The 25,075-nt window shown below is 44.5% G+C and overlaps 1 pseudogene; it reads right to left on the bottom strand.

Moving 5' to 3' along the window:
• Positions 1 to 20,415: 20,415 nt before the first annotated feature.
• On the bottom strand, positions 20,416 to 20,534 carry LOC122914719 (annotated as a pseudogene).
• Between the last annotated feature and the right edge of the window lie 4,541 nt (positions 20,535 to 25,075).

Raw genomic sequence — 25,075 nt, 5'->3', positions numbered from 1 at the left:
ATCATATCTCTCAATAGTTACCCTGAATGTTAATGGGTTAAATGCCCCAATCAAAAGACACAGCGTATCAGAATGGATAAAAAGACAAAACCCATTTATATGGTGCCTCCAAGAAACTCATTTAAGCCCGAAGACACCTCCAGATTTAAAGTGAGGTGGTGGAAAAGAATTTACCATGCTAATGGACATAGAAAAAAGCAAGAGTGGCAATCCTTATATCAGATCAATTAGATTTTAAGCCAAAGACTATAATAAGAGATGAGGAAGGACACTATATCATACTCAAAGGGTCTGTCCAACAAGAAGATCTAACAATTTTAAATATCTATGCCCCCAACGTGGGAGCAGCCAACTATATAAACCAATTAATAACAAAATCAAAGAAACACATCAACAATAGTACAATAATAGTACGGGACTTTAACACTCCCCTCACTGAAATGGACAGATCATCCAAGCAAAAGATCAACAGGGAAATAAAGGCCTTAAATGATACACTGGATGAGATGGACATCACAGATATATTCAGAACATTTCATCCCTAAGCAACAGAATACACATTCTTCTCTAGTGCACATGGAATATTCTCCAGAATAGATCACATCCTCGGTCCTAAATCAGGACTCAACCGATGTCAAAAGCTTGGGATCATTCCCTGCATATTTTCAGACCACAATGCTCTGAAGCTAGAACTCAACCACAAGAGGAAGTTTGGAAAGAACACAAATACATGGAGACTAAACAGCATCCTTCTAAAGAATGAATGGGTCAACCGGGAAATTAAAGAAGAATTGAAAAAAATTATGGAAACTAATGATAATGAAAATACAACGGTTCAAAATCAGTGGGACACAGCAAAGGCAGTCCTGAGAAGAAAATATATAGCGGTACAAGCTTTTGTCAAGAGACAAGAAAGATCTCAGGAACAAAACCTAACCCTACACCTAAAGGAGCTGGAGAAAGAGCAAGAAAGAAACCCTAAGCACAGCAGGAGAAGAGAAATCATAAAGATCAGAGCAGAAATCAATGAAATAGAAACCAAAAAAACAATAGAACAAATCAACGAAACTAGGAGCTGGTTCTTTGAAAGAATTAATAAAATTGATAAACCCCTGGCCAGACTTATCAAAAAGAAAAGAGAAAGGACCCAAATAAATAAAATCATGAATGAAAGAGGAGAGATCACAACTAACTCCAAAGAAATACAAACAATTATAAGAACATACTATGAGCAACTCTACACCAACAAATTTGACAATCTGGAAGAAATGGATGCATTCCTAGAAACATATAAACTACCAAAATTGAACCAGGAAGAAATAGAAAGCCTGAACAGACCCATAACCATAAGGAGATTGAAACAGTCATTAAAAATCTCCAAACAAACAAAAGCCCAGGGCCACACGCCTTCCCAGGGGAATTCTACCAAACATTTAAAGAAGAACTAATTCCTATTCTCCTGAAACTGTTCCAAAAAATAGAAATGGAAGGAAAACTTCCACACTCATTTTATGAGGCCAACATCACCTTGATCCCAAAACCAGACAAGGATCCCATCAAAAAAGAGAGCTATAGACCAATATCCATGATGAACACAGATGCGAAAATTCTCACCAAAATACTAGCCAATAGGATTCAACAGTACATTAAAAGGATTATTCACCACGACCCAGTGGGATTTTTTTTAAAGATTTTATTTATTTATTTGACAGAGAGAGATCACAAGTAGGCAGAGAGGCAGGCAGAGAGAGAGGAGGAAGCAGGCTCCCTGCTGAGCAGAGAGCCCAACACGGGACTCGATCCCAGGACCCCGAGATCATGACCGGAGCCGAAGGCAGCGGCCCAACCCACTGAGCCACCCAGGCGCCCCTACCCAGTGGGATTTATCCCAGGGCTGCAAGGTGGGTTCAACAACCACAAATCAATCAATGTGATACAACACATCAATAAAAGAAAGAACAAGAACCATCTGATACTCTCAATAGATGCTGAAAAAGCATTTGACAAAGTACAGCATCCCTTCCTGATCAAAACTCTTCAAAGTGTAGGGATAGAGGGCACATACCTCAATATCATCAAAGCCATCTATGAAAAACCCATCACAAATATCATTCTCAATGGAGAAAAACTGAAAGCTTTTCCACTAAGGTCAGGAACATGGCAGGGATGTCCATTATCACCACTGCTATTCAACATAGTACTAGAAGTCCTAGCCTCAGCAATCAGAAAACAAAAGGAAATTAAAGGCATCCAAATTGGCAAAGAAGAAGTCAAATTATCACTCTTCGCAGATGATATGATACTCTATGTGGAAAACCCAAAAGACTCCACTCCAGAACTGCTAGAACTTGTACAGGAATTCAGTAAAGTGTCAGGATATAAGAACAATACACAGAAATCAGTTGCATTTCTCTACACCAACAACAAGACAGAAGAAAGAGAAATTAAGGAGTCCATCCCATTTACAATTGCACCCCAAACTATATGATACCTAGGAATAAACCTAACCAAAGAGGCTAAGAATCTATACTCAGAAAACTATAAAGTACTCATGAAAGAAATTGAGGAAGACACAAAGAAATGGAAAAATGTTCCATGCTCCTGGATTGGAAGAATAAATATTGTGAAAAGTCTATGCTACCTAAAGCAATCTACACATTTAATGCAATTCCTATCAAAGTACCATCCATCTTTTTCAAAGAAATGGAACAAAGAATCCTAAAATTTATAAGGAACCAGAAAAGACCTCGAATAGCCAAAGGGATATTGAAAAAGAAAGCCAAAGTTGGTGGCATCACAATTCTGGACTTCAAGCTCTATTACAAAGCTGTCATCATCAAGACAGCATGGTACTGGCACAAAAACAGACACAGAGATCAATGGAACAGAATACAGGGCCCAGAAATAGACCCTCAACTCTATGGTCAACTAATCTTTGACAAAGCAGGAAAGAATGTCCAATGGAAAAAAGACAGCCTCATTAATAAATGGTATTGGGAAAATTGGACAGCCAAGTGCAGAAAAATGAAATTGGACCATTTCCTTACAACACACACAAAAATAGACTCAAAATGGATTAAGGAGCTCAATGTGAGAAAGGAATCCATCAATATCCTTGAGGAGAACACAGGCAGCAACCTCTTCGAACTCAGCCGCAGCAACATCTTCCTAGGAACATCGCCAAAAGCAAGGGAAGCAAGGGCAAAAATGAACTGTTGGGATTTCATCAAGATCAAAAGCTTTTGCACAGCAAAGGAAACAGTTAACAAAATCAAAAGACAACTGACAGAATAGGAGAAGTTATTTGCAAACGACATGTCAGATAAAGGACTAGTGTCCAAAATCTATAAAGAACTTAGCAAACTCAACAATCGAAGAACAAATAATCCAATCAAGAAATGGGCAGAGGACATGAACAGACATTTCTGCAAAGAAGACATCCAGATGGCCAACAGACACATGAAAAAGTGCTCCATATCACTCAGCATCAGGGAAATACAAATCAAAACCACAATGAGATATCACCTCACACCAGTCAGAATGGCTAAAATCAACAAGTCAGGAAATGACAGATGCTGGCGAGGATGCGGAGAAAGGGGAACCCTCCTACACTGTTGGTGGGAATGCAAGCTGGTGCAACCACTCTGGAAAACATCATGGAGGTTCCTCAAAATGTTGAAAATAGAACTGCCCTATGACCCAGCATTTGCACTACTGGGTATTTACCCTAAAGATACAAACGTAGTGATCCAAAGGGGCACGTGCACCCGAATGTTTATAGCAGCAATGTCCACAATAGCCAAACTATGGAAAGAACCTAGATGTCCATCAACAGATGAATGGATCAAGAAGAAGTGGTATATATACACAATGGAATACTATGCAGCCATCAAAATAAATGAAATCTTGCCATTTGCGACAACATGGATGGAACTAGAGCGTATCATGCTTAGCGAAATAAGTCAAACGGAGAAAGACAACTATCATATGATCTCCGTGATATGAGGAAGTTGTGATGCAACATGGGGGCTTAAGTGGGTAGGAGAAGAATCCATGAAACAAGATGGGATAGGGAGGGAGACAAACCATAAGTGACTCTTAATCTCATGAAACAAACTGTGGGTTGCTGGGGGGAGGGGGGTTGGGAGAAGGGGTGTAGGGTTATGGACATTAGGGAGGGTATGTGCTTTTGGGTAAATTGGAAGGGGTGGTGAACCATGAGAGACAATGGACTCTGAAAAACAATCTGAGGGGTTTGAAGTGGCGGGGGGGTGGGAGGTTGGGGTACCAGGTGGTGGGTATTTTAGAGGGCACGGCTTGCATGGAGCACTGGGTGTGGTGAAAAAATAATGAATACTGTTTTTCTGAAAATAAATAAATTGGAAAAAAAAGAAATTCAAGAGGTCAATAACAAGCATGTAAAAAATTCAACCTTACTAGTTAAGAAATGCAAACTAGTAAAAAAGAAATACGATTTTCGTTATCACATCAAGCAAAATTTTAAAAATAATGTTGACTAAGGATAATAAAATGGTTATAGAGCATACATAGCCTAGAATAGTTTTAAATGTCACAAACGGTATGATGAATACTTTGGGAATATATATATATATATATATATACATATATATATACATATATATACATATATACATATATGTATATATGTAAAATGTATACATATAAACATTTTTTAAACTTTTTTACCCCATTTCTTCTCCCACAGACTTTGAGTCCCTTCTGACTTGGTTAACATGCTTTTTATGGGGTCTTTGCCACCATTTTAGTATTTTATTCTCTCATTCATATATTCTTATCTAGATAAAATGCCAAGGCTGAAAAACTCACAACAGAAAGAATGAAAAAAGAAAAAATGAAGAACAAAATGTACTGAAGGCTACGGACCTAATCAATATAGCCATTGGTAATATGTCAGACTAGAGTTCAGAATGAAGATTCTCAAGGTGCTAGTTGGGCTCAAAAAAGGCATAGAAAATATTAGGAAAACCCTTTCTGGGTATATAAAAGCCCTTTCTGGAGAAATGAAATAACTAAAATCTAACGAATCTGAAATTTAAAAAAGCTATTAATGAGGTGCAATAAAAATGGAGTCTCTTACTGCTATTATAAATGAGGCAGAAGAGACAATTAGTGGTATAGAAGAACAAGTGATAAAGAATAAAGAAGCTGAGCAAAAGGGAAACAAACAAGTGCTGGACTATGAGGGGAGAATTCAAGAGATAAGTGGTATCATAAGAGAAAAAAATAATATAATAATTTGGATTCCAGAAGAAGAAGGTGGGAGACAGAAAGCATATTGGAGAGAATTATTATAGATTATTTCCTTAATATGGCAAAAGGAACAAGCATCAAATCCAAGAGGCACAGAGAACCCCCCTCAAAGTCAATAAAAATAGGACCACACCCTGTCATCTAGTAGTAGAAATACAAGTCTTAGGGACAAAGAGAAAATCCTGAAAGCAGCTTGGGACAAGACGTCTGTAGCATACAATGGCATAAATATTATTTTAGCAGCAGACTTACTCACGAGCATGGCAGGCCAGAAAGAACTGGTATGGTATATTCAGAGCACTAAATGAGGAAAACATGTAACCAAGAATACTATATCCAGCTAGGCTATCATTGAAAATAGAAGGAGAGACCAAAGCTTCCAGGACAAACAAAAAATAAAAGAATTTGTAAACACTAAACCAGCCCTACAGGAAATATTGAAATGGGTCCTCTAAGCAAAGAGAGAGCCTAGAAGTAGTAGACCAGAAAGGAACAGAGACAAAATACAGTAACAGTCACCTTACAGGAAATACGATGGCACTAAATTCATATCTTTCAATATTATGCTGAATGCACCTTTCAATAGATACCCTGAATGTAAATGGTCTAAACACCCCAATCAAAAGACACAGGATATCAGAATGGATACAAAAACAAATCCCATCAATATATGACCTACAAGAAAATCATTTTAGAACCACAAACACCGTCGGATTTAATGTGAGGGAGTAGAAAACAACTTCCCATGTTAATAGACATCAAAAGAAAGCGGGGGAGGCAATCCATATATCAGATCATTTACCTTTTAAGCCAAAGACTATAAGAAGAGTTGAGGAAGAACACTGTATCATACTCAACAGATCTGTCCAACAAGAATATCTAACAATTTTAAATATCTATACCCCTAACATGGGAACAGCCAACTATATAAACCAAATAACAACACAATCAAAGAAAACACATCAACAATAATATTATAATAGTAGGGGACTTTAACATTCCCCTCACGGAAATGGACAGGTCATCCAAGCAAAAGTTCAACAAGGAAATAAAGGCCTTAAATGACACACTGGACTAGATGGACATCACAGATATATTTAGAACATTCCATCCCAAAGTAACAGAATACACATTCTTCTCTAGTGCACATGGAACATTCTCCAGAATAGATCACATCTGGGTCACAAGTCAAGTCTCAATCAGTACCAAAGGTTTGGGGTCATTCCCCGCATATTTTAAGAATACAATGCTCGGACACTAGAACTCAATAAGAAGAGGAAAGTTGGAAAGAACCCAAACACATGCAGGCTAAAGAGCATCCTATTTAAGGATGAATGGCTCAACCAGGAAATTAAAGAATTGAAAGAATTTATGGAAACAAATGATAATGAAAACACAATGGTTCAAAATCTGTGGGACACAGCAAAGGCAGTCCTGGGAGGAAAGTATATAGTGAATCAAGACTTTTTCAAGAAACAAGAAAGGTCTCAAATACACAACCTAACCCTACACTTAAAGGAGATGGAGAAAGAACAGCAAAGAAAGCCTAAACACAGCCAGAGAAGAGAAATAATACAGAACAGAGCAGAAATCAATGAAATAGAAAACACACACACACACACAATAAAGAAAAAAAAGAAAAAAGAAAAACAGTAGATGGAGTCAACGAAACTAAGAGCTAGTTTTTTGGAAAAATTAATATGTTTGATAAATCCCTGGCAAGACTTATCAAAAAGAAAGAGAAAGGACCCAAATAAATAAAATCATCAATGAAAGAGGAGAGATCACAAGCAACACCAAAGAAACGCAAACAATTATAAGAACATATTATGAGCAAATATATGTCCAGGGAGCAAATGTACGTATCTGGAAGAAATGGATGCATTCTTAGGGTTGTATAGACTACAACAACTGAACGAGGAAGAAATAAAAAACCTGAACAGACCCATAATCAGTAAGTATATTGAAGTAGTCATCAAAAATCTCCCAAAAAACAAGAGTCCAGGGCCAGATGGCTTCCCAGGGAAATTCTACCAAACATTTAAAGAAGAATTAACACCTATTCTCCTGAAAATGTTCTCCCCCCAAAAATGGAAGGAAAACTTCCAAACCCATTTTATGAGGCCAGCATTACCTTGATCTGAAAACCAGACCCCACCAAAAAACGGAATTACAGACCTGTATCCTTGATGAACACAAATGTGAAAATTCACAACAAAATACTAGCCAATAGGATCCAAGAGTAAATTAAAAGGATTAATCACCATGACCAAGTGAGATTTATTCCAGGGCTGCCAGGATGGTTCAACATCCACAAATCAATTAATGCATTACAATACATAAATAAAGGACAGAACATGAACCATATGATAATTTCAATAGATTCTGAAAAAGCATTTGACAACGTACAACATCTTTTCTTGATCAAAACTCTTCAAAGTTTGAGGAATGGTAAAGGGTACCTACCTCAATATCATCAAAGCCATCTATGAAAAACCCACAGCGAATATCACTCTCAGTGGAGAAAAACTTAGAGCTTTTCCGCTAAAGTCAGGAACATGGCAAGGATGTCCATTATCACCACTGTCATCACTGTTATTCAACACAGTACTAGAAGTCCTACCCTCAGCAATCAGACAACAAAAAGAAATTAAAGTCATTAAAGTCATCCAAATCAGCAAAGAAGAAATCAAACCATTATCTAGCACTGACACAAAGATAGATCATCCATCATTATCCATTAACTGACTTGGAATAATAGCCACAGTATATTTTATGTGGAAAAGGGAGTGAAAATATCATGAACATAATAATGCAAATATTTTTTTAATAATATGAGGAAATTTTATCTTTTGGTAGTACACTGGGACAGAGCTTTATGTATATTTGAGGAAAAAAATGGTTTAGAATGGTGTAGAGTCATAAGGCCATACTCATGTAGCAGGTGCTTGTCTTCAAAAGAGGGCAGAGATTATGAACACAGGCATTTCACTCATCAAGACGGGCTTGGACATATTGATGATGGGGTGAGAGGCCAAATATTGGTGGAGGAAGTAGGGGAAGAAAATGTAGATAGCTCTCTGATCAGGGTTGATACTGTACTTGTGGGAGAAAACAAATTGTCATGGTTATTTTTAAGTTTTTTTTTAATTGTGGGATGTGTGATATAAACAATTGCACTCATCTCCTCAGTAAAATCCACAGTAAGTTTTGAATAGCTCGCCATAAATAAGAGTGTATGTTTCCAGAGTAAAAATGAGAGAATATGCTGAATTATGTATCCAGCACAGAGACAACCACGGAGGTTGCCTGGAACAAACAGCTTGGAAGCCACGAAAACAGAATCAGGGAAATAAATGATGCCATGAAGCATCCCAACATCAGAATTATTGAAATCCCTGAAGGGGAGGAGAAAGAAAGAAGTCTAGAAGATATAGTGGAACAAGTCCTTCATGAAAATATTCCAAATCTCACAAATGGAACCAGCGTTCATGTACTAGAGGCTGAATGGTCTCCACCCAAGATTATATATTCCAAAAAAAAACATCACAACACCTAGGACTCAAAGTGAGGACTTATAATTGTAAGTATAATCTCTTATAACCCGCCAGGGCAAAGAGGCTCCTTACTTACAGAGGGAAGTCCATCAAAATAACGTCAGACCTGTCCACAGAGACCTGGCAAGCCAGAAAAGACTGGCAAGATATATTCAGGGCACTAAATGAGAAGAAAATGCAGCCAAGAATACTTTATCCAACAAGACTGACATTCAAAATAGATGGAGAGATAAAGAGATTCCAAGACCGGCAAGGCTTAAAAGACTATGCAATCACCAAGCCGACACTACAGGAAATATTAAGGGGACTTCTATAAAAGAGAATAATCCTAAGAATAGCATTGAACAGAAATATAGAGACAGTCTACAGAAAGAAAGACTTCAAAGGTAACTCAATGTCAATAAAAACGTATCTATCAATAATCACATTCAATGTGAATGGCCTAAATGAGCCCATAGAACGGCACAGGGTTGCAGATTTGATAAAATGACAGGACCCGCCCATAGGTTGTCTACAAGAGACACATTTGAACCTAAAGATACACCCAGACTGAAAGTGAAGGGATGGAGAAGCAATTTTCATGCCAATGGGCCTCAAAAGAAGGCTGGGGTAGTGATTCTCATATTAGGTAAATTAGACTTTAAACTAAAGACTGTAGTCAGAGATACAGAAAGACACTACATAATCCTTAACGGGACTATCCACCAAGATGATCTAACAATTGTAAATATCTATGCCCCCAATATGGGAGCAGCCAATTACATAAGAAAACTGTTAATCAAGATAAAGAGTCATATTGATATGAATACTCTAATCGTTGGAGATCTTAACACACCTCTCTCAGAAAGAGACAGATCATCAAAGCAGAAAATCAATAAAAGAAACAAGAGCATTGAGTGACATATTGGATCAGATGGACCTCATAGACGTACACAGAACATTCCACCCTAAAACAACAGAATACTCATTCTTCTCAAGTGCACACGGAACAGTCTCCAGAATAGACCACATACTGGGTCACAAATCAGGACTCAATTGATACCAATAGACTAAGATTATTCCCTGCATATTCTCAGATCACAATGCTTTGAAACTGGAGCTCAATCACAAGGAAAAGTTCCGAAGGAACTCAAGCACCTGGAAGCTAAAGGCCACCTTGCTTAAGAATGTGTGGATCAACCAGGAGATCAAAGAAGAACTGAAACAATTCATGGAAACCAATGAGAATGAAGACACTTCAGTCCAAAACCTATGGGATACAGCAAAGGTGGTCCTAAGGGGAAATACATACCCATCCAAGCCTCCCTCTAAAAAATTAAAAAATCCAGAATACACCATCTGTCTCTACACCTTAAAGAACTGGAGAATCAACAACAAACCAAACCAACTCCACACATAAGAATGGAAATAATCAAGATTAGAGCTAAGATCGATGAGGTAGAAACCAGAGATACAATAGAACGTATCAATGAAACTAGAAGCTGGTTTTTTGAAAGAATCAATAAGATTAATAAACCATTGGCTACACTAATCCAACCAACCGAGCCACCCAGGCGTCCCAACTACACTAATCCAAAAGAAAAGAGAGAGAGCCCAAATTCATAAAATTATGAATGAAAGGGAGAGATCACAACTAACACCAAGGAAGTAGAAAAATCATCAGAAGTTATTATCAACAGTTATATGCCAATAAGCTTAGCAACCTAGATGAAATGGATGCATTCCTGGAAAACTATAAACTACCAAAATTGAACCAGGAAGAAATCAACAACCTGAATAGACCAATATCTAGGAACGATATTGAAGCAGTGATCAAAAACATCCCAAAAAACAAGAGCCCAGGACCTATGGATTCCCTGGGGAATTCTACCAAACTTTCAAAGAAGAAATAACACCTATTCTCCTGAAGCTGTTTCAAAAAATTGAAGCAGAAGGAAAACTTCCTGACTCTTTCTATGAAGCCAGCATTACCCTGATCCCCAAACCAGGCAAAGTCCCTACCAAAAAGGAGAATTTCAGACCAATATCACTGATGAATATGGATGCTAAGATTCTCAACAAGATCCTAGCCAAAGGATCCAACAGCACATTAAAAAGATTATCCACCATGATCAGGTGGGATTCATCCCTGGGCTACAAGGCTGGTTTGGAATGAAGTTTTTTAAGATAAATTTTTTTTTCCCAATTTATTTATTTTCAGAAAAACAGTATTCATTATTTTTTCACCACACCCAGTGCTCCATGCAAGCTGTGCCCTCTATAATACCCACCACCTGGTACCCCAACCTCCCACCCCCCCGCCACTTCAAACCCCTCAGACTGTTTTTCAGAGTCCATAGTCTCTCATGGTTCACCTCCCCTTCCAATTTACCCAAATTCCCTACTCCTCTCTAACGCCCTTTGTCCTCCATGCTATTGGTTATGCTCCACAAATGAGTGAAACCATATGATAATTGGCTCTCTCTGCTTGACTGATTTCACTCAGCATAATCTCTTCCAGTCCCGTCCATGTTGCTACAAAAGTTGGATATTCGTCCTTTCTGATGGAGGCATAATACTCCATAGTGTATATGGACCACATCTTCCTTATCCATTCATCCGTTGAAGGGCATCTTGGTTCTTTCCATAGTTTGGCGACTGTGGCCATTGCTGCTATAAACATTGGGGTACAGATGGCCCTTCTTTTCACGACATCTGTTAAGATAAATTTTTATTTATAAGCTGCAATTGTGACATACCTTAGTGCTGTTTATTAAATTATTAAATTATTCCCAAATTTTTGTATTCTAGGAACAAGTGAAAATGGCAATCCCCTTTTTCTTTATTTTGGCCAATAAAATGTGAATAGCGGTTATGTTGTTTGAAGACACCAAAATGTGAGTTTATTTTACTGCAGGGTGGTTTTGCTTGTGTTGTTTGGTAGAGCAAGTGTTTAAAACAAAAGCAGCTCATGCTTGCAAAGCCTGGCATCAGCGAAGAATGTGGTAGTGATGATATGATCAATTTCTTCATAATGGTGGCTTCATGGCTTGAGAAAATGGCTCCCAACTGTGAACCTTCCCTTTGTTACATATTTTACATTAAAAACAAAAACAAAAACAAAACAAAACACCTGAGGCCTGAGAGACTCTTGGTAATGGAGGTTATTTGTGCATTATCGGTATGTTGGTGAGATGATTGGGGGAACACTAACCTCTGCACTGATGCCATCATGCAACACCTTGGTTGGTGGCAAACAGTCGATTCCCAGATTTATACAATGACTGAGCTTCACACAGCTCACACATCTGAGCTGTGGGGCCTATTAAAATAATTAAAAGCAGACATATGCGAAACACTGATTACTGAGCCATTCATAGCCTCAGGAACATTCTCTATGGCTAACCAAGGCTTAGTTTAAAAAAAAGAGTATTTTCCATTTTGTTTAAAAGAAGCTCATTGACCATGCATACAAAACACAAATATTTAAACGGGGAGAACTCATTCCAAATTTATTCTTAGAAATTTCAGAAGCAGAATGATTTCTCCAGAAAAGAGACTTTGGCAAAATCACAGAAGGCATTGCACAGTAGGCCCGCAAAGTTTTATGCCAGCATTCATCCTGTAAACGTTGCAGAGAACCTGCATTATGATGGACAGCTGTGCCAATTTCTGAAACTACAAATCTGAATGATACATTTTCTCCAGTCTAGTGGGATTTAAAAACAACACATCAGTGGAAACAGAGTGGTACTCTAGTGGAATCATTTACATTGTTGGTCCAAAGCCAATTTATAGGCTATCGTTTAGGGTTAAATTTGATGCCATGCTTGGCTTTTAATAAATGACCAAGAATTACTGAAAATATCCAATTTGCTACCTCTGGGGCCAGCTACGTGACTGACTGCAGTTCAGAGTTCATGCTGGGGACAAAATGTGTATTAAGATCCAGGGTTGTGTTCCGTAAATGGGAGTGGCCTTATTAGTCGTGCTGGTTTCTCCAAATCTGAGGCTTTGGTGCACCTCCAAAGAGCATGGTTTCCTTCTGTAGTTTATTCAGAGTTGATGGTGTGGTTTTAGAGTTCTCTATCTGGAGTGCTTGTGGGCCATGGCTCTCGGGATGGAAGACTGTAAACTGAAGCTATGTTTAGGGGTAGAGCATAGGTGATGGCAGGCCCAATCTACAGGCACTGCTTGAGCTCCTGAGGATCTGAGGTAAAGGCGAGTTTCAGGAGGTCATTCAGGCTACAGATTGTGTCCATGTGATCCGCTGAATGTGGGGGTGGCCTCAAGGGGCCATGGAGTTTGCTCCCACTCTGGGGATTTTGCACAGTTTCAAATAGTTTGGCCTATTCTGGGGGATAGGTGGTGTCCTGTTTTATGGCTCATGAGTACGCCATATGGAGGGATTTGAGAGCAGATTTCTGTGTATGGATGCCAGAAGACCCAACTTATGTTTAGGTTTAGGTCCTAGTGTTAAGGCAGACCTTATATTCTGGCTCTGCAAAGATCTACCCATGGGCCTGTGTTGAAAATGGGGCTCAGGCCAAGGGTCACAATGGGTGTTTGTGTCCTGGGCTGCCTGTAAATTTTCGTGTGGCCTCAGTGGCAACACAGTGTTCTTCCACCTCTGAGGGTTATACATAGATGCAATAAGCAAGGATACCTGCTAGGGGGCAGGAGAAGTTATGTTTTGAGAGGACGGCTCTGGGTATGGATGCCTAAAACCCCAACCCAGGGTTAGAATTAGGCCCTAGGGCATGGCAGGTCTGATCTGCAGGCTCTGTTGCCAGCTAACCATGTGAATGATGGAGGTCGGGACTCAAGTTGTGTCAGACTGCATATTAATGACCAGGGTGAAGAATGAAAGTGAGGTAGCATCAGAGGCCATGCAAATTTGCCCTAATCAAGGGGTTTTGTGCAGCTCCATAGGACAGGTTTCCCTATGAAGGGGACGGAGAGTCTTATGGGTTGGTTCTAGAGTCCCTAGCCTGCAGGGCTTGCATTCCAGGATTCAAGGGATGGCATCCTGAAAGCCCAAGCTCAGTTTATGTTTAGGGTATAGGGCATGGATCCCATATCTGCAGATGCTAAGATGAGCTCTCAAGATTCTGAAGTTAGGATGAGTGTCAGGCATTCGCTCAGACCAGACTAGAATTTGTGTCCACTAAGGTTGCAGATTGGAACTTACTGAGAGCATTTTGTACATCATCCCTAATGGCTTTCAGTTCTGCCCTAACATTGTGAACATCATCCCTGTTCGCTTTCAGTTCTGCCCTAATCAATTCCATTTGGTCATCCACGGCTTTCTTAAACCTAGCTATTGCCTAGATAATTGTTAGCTTGAATTCCTTTTCTGACATATTGTCTATGTCAATAGCTGTTAGCTCTGTTGCAGAAGGCCCATCCTCTATATTTTTCTTCCCTTGGGCATTTTTGTATGTAGATGGATGTATTGACCGTGGTGCAGTCAAGGTTCCCCCTGGAACCCTTCTGAGCAATCAGGATTCCCCACCCAAACAAGAGAAAAAAGAAAAGAAAGAGAAAAAGAGGGGGGTAAAGGGAAGATAAAAGAGAAGACTCAGCCCAATTGGCCCCAAGGTAAGATTTATGAAGTATACAAACAAAAACAGACAAAGAAAAAAACGGATAAAACTATATGACAAGAGAAAAAAATATATATATATATGCAAAAAAAAGAAGTACCGTGTCAAAAAGAGCCCCAAGTATAAGATTCATATACTATCAGGACAAACACAAATACACAAACAGTGGCAGAAGAAAAAGTTGGGAGAGTGGTTATAAATTCTCTGTGTGTGAGAGGAAGATTATTTTGATTCTTCCTGGATGTGTCTTGATATCTTTCTCAAAGGAATCAACTTTCCTAAGATAAAGGGTGATTAAAACTTGGTTTACCTATAGGGTTAGTATTGATTGGAGGAAGGGGATTGCCTTGAAGTTTAACTCTATATGAATATTAGAAAATAAAAATTAAAAAAAAGAATAAACTAGACTAAACTAAAGTTTAAAAAAATTTAAAAAATAGAAAAGCAAAAGAAAAACACCAGTATATGTATCAAAAGGTTCAGGTTGAAAGGTTATTATGGAATTTGATGTACTGAACACCTCACTGTGATGGTATATAGGTTAAAAAATTATCTACATAAAAAAAATGAACCAGAATAGTGGGAACGAGTTAAAAATAAAAATTGTATTTATGAAGTAGTGGTGGTTGTTCTCTTGTTGTCTTTTTTTTTTCCTGGTTGGTTTTATGGGGGATGGCCTGCATCGTGGGTTTTCAGTCAATGATGTTTCCTGAGTTAAGTCCTCCTGCTCCCTTCAAGGAGGTAGGCTCTGAGGAAACCGATTTTTCAGGCTTTTGTCCTCTGGGGGTTTTTATGTTTGTTCATTTGTTTTCTCTTGCCTTTACAGTTTTTGATGGTCTTTGGAAGTTTAAAGGAAAGAAAACTGCACTCCCTCGGGTTTTTATGTTTGTTCATTTGTTTTCTCTTGCCTTTACAGTTTTTGATGGTCTTTGGAAGTTTAAAGGAAAGAAAACTGCACTCCCTCTCAGAGAGAAGCCTCAGTTTGCACTCCTGTGGCTGCTGCAGAGCACATAAGTTCCCCCTCTGCTGCTGGCAGAGCAGTTTCCGACTCGCAGTCCCTGGTGACAGAGAATCTCCTGCTTGTAAGCAAAACCACTGCAGCGGCGGCTGTCTGTGCAGCTCCAGACCACCAGCAAGGTTCTAAGCAGCGATTGCACACTGAGATTATCCCGCTGGCCTGGGCTGGGAGTGCCTTGGTCTTTCCAGGTCACAGAGCACTGGGTTGGCGCCTGTGCACACTTCTCTCAGGGGAAGGTGAGGGGCGCACACGTCTCAGGTTCTGATCGAATGACACAGGTCTAAGAGCCCCAGCCTGGTGCCTGCACACACCTCTCTCAGAGGAGGGTGTGGGGCACACACGTCTCAGACACTGATAGCATGGTGCAGCGTTCTGCCATCTGGCGAGGCTCCCAGCCCCTCACGGGAGTCAGACCCCATGCATTCTCAGGTGTGCAGGCAGCTCAGGGACCAAGAACTGGTTTCTCTGCTGCACTCTCTCTGCTGCACTCCCTCTCTAGTTCAGCATCAGGGGTGGCTGTCCTAGTTCCGGGGACTTAAGCCCCTGTCCCTACTGCCCTGATTCCCACAATTTCCCCCCATGATCCTTTGCTCTTTTGAGTGCTTTCAACCAGATTCCAACTTAATGCTGGTCCCCAGACGCAGAGCACTCTCATATTGGGGTATTACTTTCCAATCGGGTGCCTCTGGTGGCTCCCCCCTCTTTTGTTTATCTTCCAATATCAGTCCAACATTCCCACTCTGTTTTACCTGGCCACTGGAATCTTCTGCCCCTGTAGAGATCCAGACGTGTATAATTCTGATCTCAGGCTGATTTCATGGGTGATTGGAGTTCTTTGGTAGGTAATCAGATCACTTTAGTGTACAGGTTGAAACGGCGCCTCCTCCTACTTCTCTGCTATCTTGTATCCCCCCCTACAAAGGTTGCAGAATGTGTGGGTGTCCTCCTGGGGTCATGGTGGTATCTCCTGCTGGGGGTTTTGCACAGCTCCAAATAATATGATTTCATTTTCCGTGAGAGGTGGAGTCCTATTGTATGACTTATGGGTTCCCATATGGAGGGATCAAGAACAGGGTTCTGGATATTGATGCCTAAAAACCCAACCTAGGGTTAGCTATTAGGGACAATGGGCATGGCAGAATTATCTGCTGACTCTGGGGCAAGCTACATAGATGGCTGATTGGTGGACAGGGCTTACACTGTGGGAAAGAATGTGCATTAGGGTCCAGTGTCCAGTTCGCAAATGGGTGTGACCTTGGTAGTCGTGCCGGTTCCTTCAAATATGGGGGTTTTGTGAAACTCCAATGAGCATGGTTTCCTTCTGGAGGGTAGGCAGACCCCCATGGTGTGGTTCTGGATTTCTCTCTCTGTAGTGCTTGTGGGCTAGGGCTCTTGGAACAGAATTCTGAAAATCAAAGCTAGGGTTAGGGTTAGAGCTTAGGGCATTGCAGGCCTAATCTTCAGATGCTGGGCGAGCTTCCAGGAATCTCAGGTTAAGGTGAGTGTCAGAAGGTAACTCAGGCTGGGTTTTGTGTCCAGACCATGTGCCAAATTTTGGGTGGCCTCAGGGGTCCATGGAGTTTGCTCCCGCTCTGGGATTTTTGTGCAGTTCCAAATAGTTTGGTCTATTCTGGGGGAAAGGTGGCTCCTGCTTTATGCCTCATGGATCCCCTGTACAGAGGGATTTGAGAACAGATTTCTGGGAAAGCATGCCAGTATGATTGTTTGGGGTTAGAACCTAGTGATATGGCAGGCCTTATATACTGGCTCTGCGAAGAGCTACACATGGGGCTGTGTTGAAAATGGGGTTCAGGCGAAGGGTCACAATGGGTGTTTGTTTCCTGGCTGGACGTAAACTTGGGCATGGCCTCAGAGGCACCACAGTGTTCTTCCACTTCTGAGGTTTATACATAGCTGCAAAAAGCAAGTATTCCTTCTGGGGGGCAGAAGTTCTGCTCTGTATCTCAGGGTTCCCCCATGTGGTGGGATACAAGAAGTGGACTCTGGGTATGGATACCAGAAAACCCAACCTAGGGTTATGATTAGGGCTTATTGGAATGGCAGTTCCGATTTGCTCTTTCTGCGGCCAACAGTCGCAGTGGCTGATTGGAGGACAGGAATTCCAGGTTCTGTCAGACTGCACATTAGTGTCCAGAGTGGAGAAAGTAGGGTGGCATTGTTAGGGTCCGTGATCAAAGGAATGAGACTGATAGAAAGTGAAGGTCAAGCAAAGCTTTATTTCTCGCCAAGCATCAAGAATCAAACTGACCGGTCAGGGCTCTCTCTTACGAAAAGGCAACAACGATGATCCTGACAAGGTCACTCCCAAGAAGGCCGCTCCAGACGAGGCTGCTCCGCAGATGAGGCTGCTCCACAGATGAGGCCACTCCATGATCGGAGCCGCTCCCAAGAAGAGGCCACTCCAGACAAGGCCACTTCCAGGATGAGGCCGCTGCTCGATGAGGTTGCTCCCCGGACAAGGCCGCTCCCAAGAGGAGGCCATTCTGGACAAGACCGCTTCCCGGATGAGGACGTTCCCGACGATGAAGAGGCAATGATGACAGTGACGATGACAAGGAGGACAACCCAAAAGACACAGACTCTACTCCACACGATGCCACTCTGACAAGGCTGCCACCCAGAGGAGGCCACCGCTGTAGACAAGGTGGCTCGTGGCTTGGGGTGGTGAGGCATTTTGTGGCGAGGCTGCTGGCGGCTAGGGGCCATTGGCATCTCAGGTCCGCTGGCGTCTCGGGACTGCTGGCATCCAGGGGCTGCAGGCGTCGGGACAGCTGACCACTGGACTGCTGCACCACTGGTGTCTCGGGACTGCTGGCATCTAAGGGTTGCAGGCGTCGGGACGCTGACCACTGGACTGCTGGTGTCTTCGACTGCTAGTGGCACGGGCCCGCTGGCAGCGCAACTGCCAGAGGCTGCACCTCGGGGCTACTGAAGGCGGGGCCACAGGCGGCTCGGGGCCCCCGGAGGCGGGACCACTGGAGGCTGGGCCGCAGGCAGCTAGAGGCTGCAGGCGGCGGCTCAGGGCCGCCAGAGGTGGGACCACTAGAGGCGGCTTGAAGTTGCAGGCGGCTCGGCGCCAACAGAGGCAGGACCACTGGAGGCGGCTCGAAACTGCAGGTGGCTTGAAGCTGCAGGTGGGACCACCGGCGGCTGGAGGCTGCAGGCGGCTGGAGACTGCCAGCAGTGGGACCGCTGGCTGTGGGATGGCTGGCGATGGTTATAGCTCTTACAAGTGCTGTTAAAACTCTTCCGCTCCTCCGACTCTTCCTTGTGCTCCCACCACAGCTCTCCTGCTCCCCTGACAGCCTGGGACACCAACCTTTATGGGATTGGTTGAACCACGCCCCTACACAGGTGGCCAATCGGATCTCAATTAACCCTAGTGGATATATGCGTGCCCCACTGATTGAAGGTCTCCAACCAGCCTGCCCCACGCCTACATCCAGAGTCCACAAGCAAGTTCCTCTGGGAGGGGCAGGCCCTTACATTCCCCCCTTTTCTTTGGAAATTAGTCAAATCCTTGACTTTTCAGATAGTTCTATCTTATATTGAGCATATAAGGCTATCATTTTATCGCCCCAATTTTCTTTAGTAGAGCAACAATAAACTTACAGTTTTTTAGTCTTAATTTTAGTCCATGGTCATCAGGATCTGTCGGCTGCAGCTCCCATCTCTGGGGGGCATCCTTACACTCGGTTCATTTGACGTCCACCACTGTCTCTGTCCCAGTGTGGGCAGTTTGGATCCCTTCATTTTAAGACAGACTGTAATGCCTGCAGTGATTGGAGTATAGACTGATCAGTCATTTCTGCTAGAGCAACCTCCTTTAGCCTAGGACAGAGCGAGAGGGGTCCTCTCAAATATTATTTCAAATGTGGTCACCTTGTTTAAATAGGGTGTACATTGCGCCCTGAGGTGCTCGCTTCGGCAGCACATATACATTGCACCCTGAGGAGAGCAAAAGGAAGGAGATCCATCCATCCACCGCCAGATTCCAGAATTAACTTTGTCAAGGTCTCTTCGAGAGTCTGGTTCATTCTCTCTCTTTGCCCAGAGCTCTGGGCCAGTAGGCACACTGTAGTTTCCAATTACTACCCGCGGTCTTGACCATCTGTAGTGCCTTGCTGAATGCAATCAGCTTCGCTTTTCCGCCGAGGTCCTGTGTGGCAGGGCTGTCATCCAGAGTCCCTGATCAGAAGAAACCATCACAGGCCCTGCATACCTCTTTCTACTGACCATGTTACTACTCCCTTCTGTGAACAGAGTCATTTCCACATCCAGGAGGGCAGTGTCTCTGAGATCCGGCCTTATTTCCGTGACATGGGTTAGGACATTCCCGCAGTCGTGTGGGTGGTCAGCCAGCACCTCTGGTAGCAACGTGGCTGGATTTAGTACCACCGGGGGCCAGAAGATCACATTTTTTTTTCATTCAGGAGGAGGGCCTGGTACCCCGTCACTTGGGCATTTGTTATCCACCGGTCTGGTGGAGTCCAGAGAAGGCCCTCAATAACGTGGGTGGTGGTCAATATGAGATTTTGACCCAGAGTCAATTTGCATGCATCCTTGACCAGTAGGGCCATGGCAGCAATTATTCAGAAGCAAGGGGGGGGGACCCAGCTGCTACTGGATCTAGTTTCTTGCTAAGATAGGCCACTGGCCTTCACCAAGGCCCCAGAGTCTGAGTCAAAACTCTTTTAGTCAGCCCTGCCTTTCCATCCACATACAAGTGGAAGGGCTTGGTAACATCTGGGATGTCCAATGCTGGGGCACATAGTAAGTCTCTTTGTAATTCCCGAAATGCTCCTTCTGCCTCAGCTGTCCACACTCTACCATAGTGAGTCCTCCCTTAGCCAGTTCGTAGAGAGGTTGTGCCATCTCCGTGAAGGTGGCATCCACAGCCTGCAGTATCCCACCATCCCAAGAAACTCCCTCTTGGAGATCAAAGCGAAAGCACCCGGTATTCCCAGGCAGTCTTCCATCCAAGTACTAACCAGGCCCGACCCTGCTTACCTTCCGAGATCAGACGAGATCGGGCGCGTATAGGATGGTATGGTCGTAGACAATCATAGGGTTCTTACCCGATATTCTCAGATGAGTGTATGTAACACCCTGTGTAACATGGAACTGTCCTCCCCTTGCTAGAGGAAGCCTAACTTTCTCATACCCTACTGTTACCTTAGTCTTCCCAGGTTTGGTTAGCTACCATATTTCTCTCTTTCACAGTTACGTTGGCCCCCGGCCTTCTTGGGCTAATGATGCCTTGTGGTCATACCCATTCTGTACAAGGAGGGGGTAGTGGAAGGTTTCTAAGTGCTTGGAAGAGAATGATGTTTCAGACAGATGGACATGTCCTTCAAAGATGAAGAGGTTTCAGAGAGCCAGCATATTCAGGAATGTGTCAGCAGCTGCACGTGTATCAATTGGGACATGTCCCTGGCAGCCTCCGATGGCCAAGATTTGAAGCCTCGACTCCCGAGCTCCTCCCATGGGCCCTTGTGTGACCCATCAAGTCCAGACATCAGAGAAGAGGGACGGGCAGCTCATGGAGCTTCAGAGAGTTTTCTTCCCCTTGGAAGATGGCTTCCTAGACTCAAAGTGGACCTTCAGACTCTCGTTTTTCTAGGTCTGAAAGCCAACACAGAGGTGCTGAGCAGAGTCCAAATTCATTGCACAGAATCTCCCCTGTTCCATCTCCCAGATTCTGGGTGGAGGAGCCCAGAGAGAACAGCTGTGGTCTGCTCTGCCATCAGAGCAGGGCTGTCCCTGGATGCTGTCCTGCTCGCGTCCCTCGCAGGAACTTAGGAGTGTCTTAGCTAAGGTCTGTCCATATAAACCCTGGATCAGGCTACTTCGTGAAGTAGATGACCGTTATGCCATATGATGCCCCGCGAGATTCAGTGTGCAGTCCACTCAGACTCCATAGCAAAAGCGGTGAAGCCATAGAGATACATTCACACAGTCAGGCACTCTTCAGATTCAAACTTTTACATATCTCCTATTTTTTACATACAGAGTTGCTTTGCTCATTTCCATCAGTCTTAATTACACTTAACAGAATTTTGTACTCTTAGAAATACCTGAACCTCTACTGAAGACTAAATATAAACCAATTGTGAGTTGTTACAACAGAATTCTTTACATGGCAAATTTATCAATCAGTTAAGCACAGAACGTGTTCACCAGCAGATTTCAAAAGTACAAACCCAGTTCCAGCAACCAGCGCCCTAGCACTTCATCCCATTTGGTTAAGATCTAGATGTCCAACAAATTTAACTCCATTTGTCATTCAAGCAACCCTTCACAGTTTCAGGTTACCAAAGACTTTGGAAGCCACTTTAATAATTACTCATTAAAACCTTGAAACAGACAGTTAACCATCAGCCCAGCCATCCCTTCGCCAACAGACCTCATGTTCCACCTGGGTCCATTCCACTTCAGATGCCATGCTTTCCTTGCCAGCAAGGGGGAGGGGCTAGGCAGTCCACGTCCAGCCAGAGAAGGCAAGGAATTCCCTGAAAGAAAAGAAATTTCGGCAGCTGCTTGGGAATATTCCTTAAAGTCTCTGTCTTGAGGTGGGTTCATCCCACAGTGCCAGTTCTGCTTACAAAAAGTGGCCCACTAGCCACTCATATTCCATGCCTGGCTGCAATGAGCATCAGCATTGGACATCTCAACCCGGCATTTGACTAACTCCAGTTGGCTCGTTATAGCCCTTAACATAAAATGAGTGAGGGAGAAGCCCCACATCTATTATGAGGAATGGAGAGATGAAAGCCAGTGTACCCTTACTCTCTGCTTGCCACATTCCTTCAACCATAACAAACAACACAATAGACAACAAAAAGACAAAAACAAACAAACAAACAACCACAATGCCAGCGGCCCACATCCAGAGCCTGCTGCTATGGGGCACTTTCTTGGTCCCCTGCAAACACAACAAACCACACAATAGACAACAAAGAACCAGACAAAGACAACTGCAGACCCAGCGATTCTTACCCAGAACTTGCCACTGGTGGGGGCTATCTTTATCCCCCAACCGCCTAAGGGGACTCAAACCCCTCAACTGTCTAAGGGGAGGCAGGGGACTCATACCCCCCGACTGTCTAGGGGGACTCGAACCCCCCAACCGCCCAGGGGGACTTGAACCCCCCAACCACCCAGGGGGAATCGAACCCCCCGACTGCGCAGGGGGACTCGAACCCCCTCAACTGGCAGGGGACTCCTACCCCCTGACTGTCCAGGGGACTCGAACCCCCCGACTGCCCAGGGGGACTCGAACCCCCTGACCATCTAGGGGGACTCGAAACCCCTCAACTGGCGGGGGCTCTCGTAACCCCCGACTATCCAGGTGACTCCAACCCCCTGACTGCCCAGGGGGACTCGAAGCCCCTGCTGGTCTATCAGCAGAGGGATGGGGCATCCCCGCATCCACTCCAGCCCTGGGAGCATGGCTGCATCCAGCTTCTCCCTGGTGGACCAAACCCTGGAGCTCCAACCAGACAGACAGATAGGATCCCAATACCTCACCCCAAAACCTCTAATCCCAATACCTCTGATCCCAATGCCTCAGATCCCAATACCTGCGATCCCAATACCTGCAACCCGCAATACCTCAGATCCCAATACCTCTGATCCCAATACCTCCGGAGGCGTTTCCTAAAAATTCCGATGCTGGCTCAGGTCTCGTCGTTTGATCCTGGATGAGCCCCCAAATGTTAGGCCCGTTATCAAAGGAACGAGACTGAAAGAAAGCGAAGGTCAAGCAAAGCTTTATTTCGTGCCAAGCATCAAGAATCAAACTGACCAGTCAGGGCTGTCTCTTACGAAAAGGCGACGACGATGATCCCGACAAGGTCACTCCCAAGAAGGCCGCTCCAGACGAGGCTGCTCCACAGATGAGGCCACTCCATGATTGAAGCCGCTCCCAAGAAGAGGCCACTCCAGACAAGGCCACTTCCAGGATGAGGCCGCTGCTCGATGAGGTTGCTCCCTGGACAAGGCCGCTCCCAAGAAGAGGCCATTCTGGACAAGACCACTTCCCGGATGAGGACGCTCCTGACGATGAAGAGGCAATGATGACAGTGATGATGACAAGGAGGACAACCTGGATGACACAGAGTCTGCTCCCCACAATGCCACTCTGACAAGGCTGGCACCCAGAGGAGGCCACCGCTGCGGACAAGGCCGCTCGTGGCTCGGGGTGGCAAGGCATTTTGTGGCGAGGCTGCTGGCAGCTAGGGGCCGTTGGCATCTCAGGTCTGCTGGCGTCTCGGGACCACTGGCGTCCAGGGGCTGCAGGCGTCGGGACCGCTGACTGCTGGACCACTGGACCGCTGGTGTCTCGGGACCGCTGGCATCTAGGATGCAGGCGTCCTGACCTCTGACCACTGGACCGCTGGACCGCTGGACAGCTGGTGTCTCGGGACCGCTGGCGTCTAGGGACTGTAGGCGTTGGGACTGCTGACCGCTGAACTGCTGGTGTCTCTGAACGCTGGTGGCATGGGCCCGCTGGCAGTGCAACTGCCAGAGGCTGCAGCTCAGGACTTCTGAAGGCAGGGCCACAGGCGGCTCGGGGCCCCCAGAGGCGGGGCCACTGGAGGCTGGGCCGCAGGCGGCTGGAGGCTGCAGGCGGCAGCTCCGGGCCGCCGGAGGTGGTTCGAAGCTGCAGGCAGCTCGGGGCTGTCAGATGCAGGACCCCGGGAGGCAGCTCAAAGCTTCAGGTGGCTCGGGGCCACCGTAGGCGGGACCACCGGAGGCGGGGCTGCAGGCGGCTGGAGGCTGCAAGCAGCAGCTCTGGGCCGCTGGAGGTGGAACCGCTGGCGGCTTGAAGTTGCTGGCGGCTCGAAGGTGCAGGCGGCTCGGCGCGGCCAGAGGCAGGACTGCAGGGGGCTGGAGGCTGCAGGCGGCTGGAGACTGCCAGCAGTGGGACCACCGGCCGTGGTACCGTTGGCGATGGTTACAGCTCTTCGGCTCCTCCGACTCTTCCTTCTCCTCCCGCCACAGCTCTCCTGCTCCCCTGACAGCCTCACACACCAACCTTTGTGGGGTTTGTTGAGCCCCGCCCCTACACATGTGGCCAATCGGATCTAAATTAACCGTAGTGGATATACCCGCGCCCCACCAGTTGGATGTCTCCACCCAGCCTGCCCCACCCCTACATCCAGAGTCCACAAGCAAGTTCCTCTGGGATGGGCAGGACCTTACAGCATCCAGGGCTGGAACATTTGCCCTGACCAAGGTGTTTTGTGCATTTCCATAGGGAACCTCTTCTGGGGTGGCTCCAGAGTCCCCAGTCTGGAGCTCTTGCATTTCAATATTCAAGGGAGGGAATTCAGATAACCCCAGCTCATTTTCTGGTTAGATTGATGGGCATAGATCCCCTATCTGCTGATGCTGAGGTGAGGTCTCCAGACTCTGAAGTTAGGGCGAGTGTCAGGCGTTCACACAGAACAGAATAAAATTTGTGTCCACTAGGGCTGCAGAATGTGTGCATGCTCTCCTGGGATCCTTTTTTTTTTTAAAAGATTTTTTATTTATTTGACAGAGAGCGATCACAGTAGGCAGAGAGGCAGGCAGAGAGAGGGAGGAAGCAGGCTCCC

This window comes from Neovison vison, chromosome 7, assembly GCF_020171115.1.
Source record: "Neovison vison isolate M4711 chromosome 7, ASM_NN_V1, whole genome shotgun sequence".
In the NCBI taxonomy this organism is placed as follows: domain Eukaryota; kingdom Metazoa; phylum Chordata; class Mammalia; order Carnivora; family Mustelidae; genus Neogale; species Neogale vison.
The sequence above is the reverse complement of the archived record's forward strand: the minus strand, read 5'-3'. Positions and strand labels throughout refer to the sequence as shown.